This window comes from Eriocheir sinensis, chromosome 59, assembly GCF_024679095.1.
Source record: "Eriocheir sinensis breed Jianghai 21 chromosome 59, ASM2467909v1, whole genome shotgun sequence".
NCBI lineage: Eukaryota > Metazoa > Arthropoda > Malacostraca > Decapoda > Varunidae > Eriocheir > Eriocheir sinensis.
In genome coordinates, this window is record NC_066567.1 from 7,259,985 (window position 1) to 7,267,484 (window position 7,500).

The following is a 7,500-nucleotide window of genomic DNA, read 5'->3' on the forward strand; positions in this document are numbered from 1 at the left end:
GATAAATTTGTTTGTTTACTATTATAATAATAATAATAACAATAATAATTATCGTTATTATTGAGATTCAGTGTTCTTTCTCAGGTCTATATTATTTACATACTTTTAATTAATTATATAATTTATTTATTTATTTCCTTCACTATCTTGTCTTTTCTCTCGTATATAGATCTACGTATTACAATTTTCTCTTTGTCACTTTCTTTGTCCTTCCTCCTCCTCCTCCTCCTCCTCCTCCTACTCCTCCTCCTCCTCCTCCTCCTCCTCCTCCTCCTCCTCCTCCTCCTCCCCCTCCTCCTCCTCCTCCTCCCCCGCTAATCTCCGTTACTTGCTTAAACTGCGTGACGCAAAAGGGGATAATCGAAGCTATATTTAATTCTCTCTCTCTCTCTCTCTCTCTCTCTCTCTCTCTCTCTCTCTCTCTCTCTCTCTCTCTCTCTCTCTCTCTCTCTCTCTCTCTCTCTCTCTCTCTCTCTCTGTCTCTCTCTCTGTGTGTGTGTGTGTGTGTGTGTGTGTGTGTGTGTGTGTGTGTGTGTGTGTGTCACTAATTTCTAGTTTATAGCCTCTTGAATTTGTAATATGAGTCGAAGGAATTAGAAGAGGAAGACGAGGAAGAGGAGAAGGAGGAGGAGGAGAAGGAGAAGGGAAAGGAGGAGGTGGAGGAGCAGTAGAAGGCATTAGAAGAGGAAGACGAGGAGGAGGAGGAGGAGGAAAAGGAGGAGGAAAAGGAGGAGAGGGAGGAACAGTAGAAGAAAGAAAGAGAAAAAGTTTAGAAAAAAAGAAAAAGAAAAAGAAAACGAGGGAAAGAAAAACAGGAAGAGGAGAGAAAATATAATAAAAAAAAGAAAAAGGAGGAAGAAGAAGAGGAAGAGGAAGAGGAAGGCCTTCGCTTGTGTCATGATCAGTGGAGGGTGGAAGGAAGAAGCAATGGTATTTGGCACTCCTCCTCCTCCTCCTCCTCCTCCTCCTTTTCCTAAGATAGTTAGCCAAAAGCAAGAAAGAGGATAAAGTGCTTTTGATAATCTCTCTCTCTCTCTCTCTCTCTCTCTCTCTCTCTCTCTCTCTCTCTCTCTCTCTCTCTCTCTCTCTCTCTAACGGCATCAAGACCATATATTTCCTTACATTTCCTCTCCCTCTCTCCCTCCTTCCCTCCCTCACTCCCTCTCTCTCTCCCTTCCTCCCTCCCTTTCTCCCCCCTCCCTCCCTCTTCAAAAGTCAAGGCTGTAAATCTTCTATAAAAACGATTGGATCAGCCTCTCTATTGGTCCTTCTTTTCCTCTTCCTCCTCCTCCTCCTCCTCCTCCTCCCTTTCCCTCTTCTCTTCCTCCTTTTCCTTTTTTTTTCCTTTTCTTTTTTTTCCTTTTCTTCTTTTCATTTTATTTTCTTCATTACGTCCTCTGTTTCTTCTTCTTCCTCCTCCTACTCCTCCTCCTCCTCCTCTTCCTCCTCCTCATTCCCCAAAGCATCAACAAGGCACTTCATTTTGATCATTACGTCCTCCTCCTCCTCCTCCACCTCTTCCTCCTCCTCCTCAATCCATATAGCATCAACAGGGCACTTCATTCTGATCATTACATCCTCCTCCTCCTCCTCCTCCTCCTCCCAAGATAGCCGCGCCACCTGTCCTCTGCGCAGGTGTGACGTCACGAGGATGCCGCGGCGCCACACCTGGGCAAGTAAACAAACCGTGATGCCGCTAACGAGACGCACCTTGATCTTGGCTGCCCCCCCTCACCTGTGTTGTTGTTGTTGTTGTTGTGGTGGTGGTGGTGGTGGTAATAGTAGTAGCTGTATTATTTTTTTTTCTTGTCTTCTTTTTTATCTTTTCGTTATCCTCTTTTGTTTTTTTTATCATGATTTTCTTCTTCATTTTTTTTTCTTATTCGTCTTTTGTCTTCCTCGTATTGTTGCTTTTTTTTATTTTTCTTCTTTTTCAGCTTCATTCTTTTTTTTCTTTTTTTTATCAGTTCTATTTTCTTCACTTCCTTTTTCTTCTTTTTTTTTTTCCTCGTATTGTTGCTGTTATTATTTCCGTTGTTTTTCTTCTCTTTCTTCTTCTTTATCTTCTTCATTATCCTTTATCATCCTTTTTGTCTTCTCTCCCTTTTTCTTCGTGTTTTTGTCCTTCCTTGTCTTCTTATTATTGTTATTTGTATTATTTTTGTTGTTTTCTTCTCTTTCTCATTTTTCTATCTTCTTAATTTTCCTCTTTTTCCTCTTTGTCATCTTTGTCTTCTTCATTTCCCTTTTTTCTCCTTTTTTTGTTTTTGTTTTATTATTATTGTTGGTATTATTTTTGTCTGTCTCTCTCTCTCTCTCTCTCTCTCTCTCTCTCTCTCTCTCTCTCTCTCTCTCTCTCTCTCTCTCTCTCTCTCTCTCTCTCTCTCTCTCTCTCTCTCTCTCTGTGTGTGTGTGCCAAGTTTTTTCCTCTATCTCTAGCTATCGTCACGTTTTTGTTTTGTTTTTGTTTTTTTCCTTTTTTTCATGCATAGTTTTCTCTTCCCTTCCTCATTCATCTCTTTCTTCTCCTTTCCCTTCATTTTCATTCACTCGTTGCGTCACTCATTCACATTCTGACTCATGTATAAATTCCCTCGTTTCTATTTTAACACATTTCCTCATTCGTTATAGCAACACAGGTCTGAGTACAAGGATGATGCGTTACGTAAGGCTATCTGAACCCGTATAGCGTATTGTGTTGCATTGGTGGTGGTGGTGGTGGTGGTGGTGGTGGTGGTTATGCAAGGGTGGAATCACGTGAGTTGTCAATTTTATGTGTGAGTATTTCTGTGTGTGTGTGTGTGTGTGTGTGTGTGTGTGTGTGTGTGTGCCAATCTCTCTCTCTCTCTCTCTCTCTCTCTCTCTCTCTCTCTCTCTCTCTCTCTCTCTCTCTCTCTCTCTCTCTCTCTCTCTCTCAAAAACGAAGTATCTCTATTATTTTTATTTTTTTAGTGTTCCAAAATCGTGAATTATTTTTTCTTGTATATATATTTTTCTATAATTATTTTCCTTTTCTTTCTTTTTGTCTGATGTCGCAAGATAAAGATAAAAGTTAGGGTTACTAATGAGAGAGAGAGAGAGAGAGAGAGAGAGAGAGAGAGAGAAAGAATATTAAACCACCATTGCCGAATAGTCTCTAAGTCAGGATGGCCGAGCGGTCCAAGGCGCTGCGTTCAGGTCGCAGTCCGGTCTTCCGGGCGTGGGTTCGAATCCCACTCCTGACACGAGTCTTTTGTGGGGCTGCGAGGCCTACCACACGTATCCCCTGACCCGCCGTCGCTCATTAATAGGCCTACTAGCAACAAAAAACACATACACACGCTATCACTAAGCCACACACTCACACATACGATACCCTTAAATCTACTCGACACACACACACACATACGTACACACACTTATCACTAGGCCGGCAACCAGTCTATAGATAACAAACAAACATGGACTTCGTAAAAACCGTCACCTGCTTCTTACCTTTAATTAACTCATGCCAGGGAGAGTGGGAAGAACTGGACGGGTAGAAGGAAAGAGACAGATATACATACTGACAGACAGACAGGTTAAAAGATAAAGAGTTAGACAAATAGAAAGATAGACAGACAGAAAAATGGACAGACAGATAGACAAATAGAGAAACAAACAGACAAGTAGAAAGAGAGACACACAGATAGACAAGTAAAAAGAGAAAGACAGACACATACAAGTAAAGACAGACAGACAGACGAAGGTAAAAAGGAGTAACATTACCTTCACCTTTATTAACCTAGAAGGACAAGTGTAGACAGACAGACAGACAGACAAAGAGAAAGACTAACAGACAGACTAGAAAGAGACAGACAGACAGACAAGTAGAAAGACAGACAGACAAACAAGTAGAAAGACAAACAGACGGAGTGGAAAGAGAGACAGACAGAGAAGTAGAAAGACAGACAGACAAACAAGTAGAAAGACAGACACACCAAATTGAAAGAGACAGACAGACAGACAAGCAAACAGACTAACGCATTAAAGGCATTACATAAGAGACACCTCCGCTATCTTACCTGTAATCACCGGGGGGGACTGAGTACAGGTAACGCGGGACTTCCCCTACACCTGGGCGACTGTGAGGCAGGTAAAAAGCGGTTCAGACTTACTCACTCGCCGATTGATGTGAGTTATGCTTCCGAACTTTTCATCAATGTTGTTTTTAGCTTTATTTACTTTCTTTAATATTTTTACTCAGCTTTTCTCACTTTTCTCAAACGTTCTTTTAGTCCTTTTTTTTCTTTGCTTAATCTTCGTTGCTTAATCTTCCCAAATGTTCCTTTAGTATTTGTTTCCTTTGTTTAACCTTTGTGCTCACCTGTGAACACCTTGAAGCGATCCTACCTGTGAATTGAACGGATAACTTTTTTTTTATAGTGAAGGAAACAGCTCAAAGGCAAAAAAATTAAAAAAATAATGAAAAAAAACCCCGCTACTCACTGCTCCCACAAAAAAGTGATCTTGCTGAAGGTGGCTTGTTAGTTTTATTTTATTGTTTAAGTTTGAGGCAAGACGAAGACAAAAGCTCGTTATTGAAGAGAAAAAACTACCTAATTACACAGTGGTTATTTATTTTACTTTATTTTATTTATTTATTTATTTTGCAGCAAAGGAAACAGCTCAAGGGGAAAAAAAAACAATAATGAAAAAAATACGCTACTCACTGCTCCCACAAAAAAGAGTTCAGGGGAGTGGCCGAAAGGGAGGTCAATTTCGGGAGGAGAGGTGTCCAGATACTCTCCTCTTGGAAGTTACTGGTGGTGGGAATGTAATAATTATCTACTCTTTAATTGGTTCATCATATTATCTACTCTTTAATTGGTTCATCATATTATCTACTCTTTAATTGGTTCATCATATTATCTACTCTTTAATTGGTTCATCATATTATCTACTCTTTAATTGGTTCATCATATTATCTACTCTTTAATTGGTTCATCATATTATCTACTCTTTAATTGGTTCATCATATTATCTCTCTTTAATTGGTTCACCATATTATCTACTCTTTAATTGGTTCATCATATTATCTCTCTTTAATTGGTTCACCATATTATCTCTCTTTAATTGGTTCATCATATTATCTACTCTTTAATTGGTTCATCATATTATCTACTCTTTAATTGGTTCATCATATCTATTATTTTATTTATTTTCGGGAGGGAGGTGTCCCGATACTCTCCTATTGTCTTTGTCGTGTTGCCTGTCTATTTTCCTGCTGTCCTGAAGGTGTGTTTGTTTGTATGGTTGGTTGGTTGACACACACGTTTGCCTGTTCTAGAGTATTGAGATTGTGGAAAGTTACTAATTCATTAAAAGATCTTATTCCTTCTTTTATTAACACTTATTCCCTTCCCATTCTCTTCTCTATAAAGCCACAAATTTGCCCCGTCGCTGCTACACGGTAAAGCCACAAATTTGCCCCGTCGCTGCTACACGGTAAAGCCACAAACTTGGCCCGTCGCTGCTACACGGTAAAGCCACAAATTTGCCCCGTCGCTGCTACACGGTAAAGCCACAAATTTGCCCCGTCGCTGCTACACGGTAAAGCCACAAATTTGCCCCGTCGCTGCTACACGGTAAAGCCACAAATTTGCCCCGTTGCTGCTACACGGTAAAGCCACAAACTTGGCCCGTCGCTGCTACACGGGTCAACAAAGGTAAGCCAATCTCACCTGTCTTTTGTCATTCAAGTGTGGTCATGGGCCTTCCCTCTTACCTGTCCAGACTAAAAGGTAAGGAATGTGTTACTGTTCTTAATCTCTAGCGCGGTGAGGGCGGCTCCTTATCACCTGCCGTCTGATCTCCTTGTGAGTCGCCAAGTAATTACAGCTTTGGGTGAACTATTAAAATCGCTGGCTTGATAAAGGAAAGAGTGAGACTTATGGTATGTGTGAAGTCATGTTATCAATTTCATTCATACCGTCCTGTGTTTTTTTTATTATTGTTTTACTTTTTTTTTTTTAGGGGAGAGTAGGCCTAGTAGAAATGTGTTGATATACGAGTAGGTAAGAACAAGATTGTTTTTCCGTGTGCCTTTTATGATTTTTTGGGGCTTTTCTTTTTCTTTATTCCTTTACGGGGAGCACCGTTGCCAGATTATCGTACTCAGAGCCGCTGCTACCGGGTTAATTATGTTACCTCAATACAAGTGGTTTAATGACACGCAACAACTAAATAAAACATAAATGAACAGGTACTATTAGAAACTTACTTTAATTGGCATCGTTACCTTTTTATGAAAACTTAATGACACGTAAAAACTAAACTAATACTCAGGTAATATCAGGAATTTGCCTTAACTAGTACCTACCATTGTGTCTTTTTAGTTTCATGGTGCTACCGACACATGTATTACTGGTTGTATAATCACATTCTGCTCTGCCTGGGGGTTGGGATGGCATGTTCCTCCCTTCTCCCTTGTTGTTGACCTGCAGCAATAAACTATCAATCAATCAATCAGTATTGTTACCTGTATTTGAAGACGAAATGACAGGTTAAAAAACGATAATCAACAAACACACTCAGGTAAATGGAAAGGTAATATCAGTTCACCTCAATCGTCAGCTGTATTTGACGACTTAATGACAGGCAAAAAAATATAATAAACGAACACTCAGGTAAATGGAAAAGTAATATCAGTTTACCTTTATTGATATCGTTACCTGTACATGTGTTTGAATGACCTAATGACACGTAAAAAAACCCTCAGGTAAACGCACAGGTAGTATCATCTTGCCCTTATTAGTAACCCTCATTTATTCATAAGCATTGGAACAAGTAGATACTAGAAAACAGACCAACACACACACACGCACACTTTGACACTCAACATACAGGTAACACGCAGGTAAAAACAATCAACATCACCTTCACCTTTGTTAACTTAGAGAGACAAGGACAGGTAAAGACACAAACATACAAACACACCTTGATGATGATAAACACAAGGGTAAAACTCAGGTAAATGGACAGGTAATGGTAGGAACTTACCGTGATTGATTAGTGACTTTCCTTAATTTCAATATACTGGAACAGGTAAATCTAACAAACAAACAAATTAACGCACTTTTATGACAACAGGTAAATTTACAGGTAACAAAAACTTTCCTTGATTAATAACCTTTCATTAATTTCAAGACATTAGGACAGGTAACTCTAATTAACAAACATACAAACAAACACACCTTCAGGGCAACAGGTAGATGGACAGGTAACATCAGTAGCTCACCTTAATTGGCACCCTCACCTTAATTAACACACTTTCACTCATTTAATTTCACGGGTAAACTAAGCAAACAACACCTAGTTAACAAACAAACAATCAAATACATTCATAATAACAGGTAAATGGGCAGGTAACATCAGTAGCTCACATTAATTGGCCCTCTCATTTAATCAACACCTTCCATTCATTTCAATACACAAGAAAAAAGAAAAAATACTAATGAAACAAACAAACAATCACACACA

General features: G+C 39.4%; 1 non-coding gene across 1 annotated transcript; it reads left to right on the top strand.

The window, feature by feature from the left end:
- Window positions 1-3,140: 3,140 nt before the first annotated feature.
- Window positions 3,141-3,224, top strand: Trnal-cag (transfer RNA leucine (anticodon CAG)). Its single transcript has one exon. It is a non-coding gene; the product is annotated as a tRNA-Leu (tRNA).
- The last annotated feature ends 4,276 nt before the right edge of the window (window positions 3,225-7,500 follow it).